The sequence below is a fragment of the Halichoerus grypus genome, chromosome 1, assembly GCF_964656455.1.
Source record: "Halichoerus grypus chromosome 1, mHalGry1.hap1.1, whole genome shotgun sequence".
Lineage (NCBI taxonomy): Eukaryota > Metazoa > Chordata > Mammalia > Carnivora > Phocidae > Halichoerus > Halichoerus grypus.
In genome coordinates this window covers 26,751,329-26,754,732 of record NC_135712.1, presented here as the reverse complement: position 1 = coordinate 26,754,732, position 3,404 = coordinate 26,751,329, and the positions used below count along the sequence as shown (strand labels likewise).

At 30.8% G+C, this 3,404-nt stretch overlaps 1 non-coding gene across 1 annotated transcript; it reads left to right on the top strand.

Moving 5' to 3' along the window:
* The first annotated feature begins 1,418 nt into the window (after positions 1–1,418).
* LOC118532687 (U6 spliceosomal RNA) lies at positions 1,419–1,520 on the top strand. The gene has a single exon (XR_004915856.1). It is a non-coding gene; the product is annotated as a U6 spliceosomal RNA (small nuclear RNA).
* The last annotated feature ends 1,884 nt before the right edge of the window (positions 1,521–3,404 follow it).

Sequence of the window (3,404 nt, the reverse complement as noted above, 5' to 3'; positions counted from 1 at the left end):
ATTTTTATAATTGGCAACTGCAATGATGTTAAGATATTCTGACAAGAAAATAAAATGTTATTATGAAAATTATTTAAAAATTGTCAAGGACAGCACTTATATTAAGTACTTAAAAACATTGCTAGGACAGTTGAAGAATACCTATTCTAGGTTTAGAATACCAGTTGCAGATCATCATTCAGAAATATACCAACAAATTATTTCTTTATTCAATAAAAATCTCTTTAATATTTATTCTATTTCAGAAGCTGTCCTAAGCCCTAAGGATACAATGGAAACAAAAATAGGTAAAATCCATGCTCCTCAGAAGCAAATATTCTAAGATAGATACATAAATTCATTTGTCTACCAAAGCTTTGTTAAACAGTTTTCAAAGAACTTCCTTTTCCTATCACTAATATGACCTAGATTTGTTCTCTTAAGGGAACATATTCATTGATTGTCAGCCTCAAGAAGTTGGAATCTGTTTTATCTATCATCTAGTTCAATACATCGCAGAGTGCCTTATACATTATTTAATGATGGTACTGAATCGAATTAATTGAATCAAATTGAAATAAATCAAATTTAATTTAATTAAAAGGCATAAAATAGGTGTTATTGCATTGCTAAAAATCCTAACCAAAAACCAGGAATATCTCCATTAAAAATTAATACTGAAACCAAATGAAGACATTAATTACAAGAAAGGAAAACTTCAGGCCAATAGCTCTCATAAACATAGATGCAAAAATCCTCAATACAATATTATCAAATCCAACAATATATAAAAAGAATTATATACCATGACTAAGTGGGATTTATTCCAGATACATAAGACTGGTTCAACAAATGTTAATCAATTAATGTAATCAATCATATAAACAGGCTAAAGAAGAAAATTTACATTATCATATCAATTGATGTTAAAAAAATATTTGACACACCCCTACACTAATCCATGATAAAAACTCTCAACAAACTAGGAATGAAGGGGAACTCAGTCAATTTGATAAAGAACATCTGTAAAGAACGTATAGTTAACATCATACTCAAGGTGAGAAACCAAATCTTTACCACTTAGACTGAAAACAAAGGCAGGATATTCCCTCTCATAACTCCTATTCAACATTATCCTACAAGTCCTAACTAACACATTAATACCAAAAAAAAAAAAAAAATGGAAATAAAGTGTATATCATCTTTGAAGTAAGAAATAAAATTGTCCTTGTTTAGAGATGACATGATTGTCTATGTAGAAAATCCCAAAGGATCACAAAAAAAAACCTCCTGGAATAAATAAGTGATCATAGCAAAAGTGCAAAATACAGGTTAATATACAAAAGCCAATTGTTTTCCTATATACCAATGATGAAAAATTGGAATTTGAATTTAAAACACAATACTATTTACATTAGGACCAAAAATAATGTAATACTGCTCTCTTTGGCAGAACATATACCAAAATTGGAACAATACAGAGATTAGCATTGTCCCTGCTCAAGGATGACATGCAAGTTTGTGAAGCGTTCCATATAAAAAAAAAAAAAGAACAAGAAAATAATGTAATAATCAGATATAAATCCACAAAATATGTACAGCATTTATATGATAATAACTACAAAAATCTGATAGAAGAAATTAAGGAATATCTAAATACATGGAGAGATATTCCATGCTCATGGACAGGAAGATGCAATATTGTTAAGACATCAATTCTTACCAACTTGATCTATAGTTTCAAGGTAATCCAAATCAAGATTCCAGGAAGTTATTTTGTGGATGGATATAAATAAAGTCATTCCAAAGTTTATATGGGAAGATGAAAGATTCAGAATAGTCAACACTATATTAAAGATGTAAAACAAGTTAGAAAATGAGACTGTCTGACTTCAAGACTTAATATAAAGCTACAGTAACCAAAAGAACATGGTTTTGGCAAAAGAACAGACACATAGATCAATGAAACAAAACGTAAGACCCAGAAATAAACCCACACAAATAAAGCCAACTGATCTTTGACAAAGGAGCAAAGGCAATTAAATGGAAACAAGATCGTCTTTTCAACAAATGGTACTGGAATAATTGAATATCCATATGCAAAATAAATCTAGATTTGGGACTTACCCCTTTCAACCAATTAACTCTAATAGATCACAACCTAAATGTAAAATGAAAAACTATAAAATTTCTAGAAGATAGCACAGGAGACAATCTAGGTGACCTTGGTGTGAGGATGAGTTTTTAGATACAACACCAAAAGCATGATGATCACAGAAAAAAAAATTAGTAAGTTGGCATCATTAAAATTGAAAACTTTTGCTCTGTGAAAGACAACCTTAAGAGAATTAAAGACACATACTATGAGAAAATATTTGCAAAACACGTATCTGACAAAAGATTTGTATCTAACATATGCAAACAATTCCTAAAGCTCAATAATAAGAAAACAACTCAACAAAAAAATGGTAAAACGATCTGAACATACACCTCATCAAAGAAGATGTACAGAAGACAAATAAGTATATAAAAGATTCTCAACAACATTTTTCATTGGGGAGCTTCAAATTAAAATAATAATGAGATATCATTATTAGAATGACTGAAATCAAAAAAGCTGACAATAACAAATGCTGACAACCAAGTGCAGCAACAGGAACTCCTGTTCATTGCTGGTGGAAATGTACAAGAAGGTACAGCCACTTTGGAAGACCGTTTGGTACTTTCTTACAAAGCTAAACATAGTATTACCATACATTTCAGCAATCGTGCTTTTAGGTATTTACCTGACCGAGTAAAAAACATGTCCATAAAAATATCTGCATTCAAATGTTTATAGCTGCTTTACTTATAATTACCCCAAATTGGAAGCAACCAAGATATTCAAAAAACGATAAACTGTAGTCCATCCAAGCAATGGAATGTTATTCAAGGATAAAAAAAAATGATCTATCAAACCACAAAAGACATGGAGGAACCTTAAATGCATATTGTAAGTGAAAGAAGTTAGCCTGAATAATGCTACATAGTGCATGACTCCAATTACATCACATTCTGGAAAAGATAAAACTAGAGACACATAAAAAATGAGTGGTTGCCAGGGCTCAGGGTGAGGGTGAGAGGAATGAAGAGATGAACTACAGTGCTCAAATTTTAAAATTTTTAATTTAAAAGACATGCTGAAGAAGGTCAAAGGGACACAGGAGCCAACTAAAAGACCTCCCAAATGTTAAAGCTGGAACAACTGGAGCAATAAAATAAAGTAGTCCTGGATTGTAACCCAAAGGCTAAAATAAGTATCCATGAGTCCATACTGATATAAATAAATGATTAAATAAGTTAACAAATGAGAAAGAAGAGACAAATCTCCCATGCAGAAGAGTTCCACATAAATTATTTAGATACTCCATCCTAAAGGTTGAGGA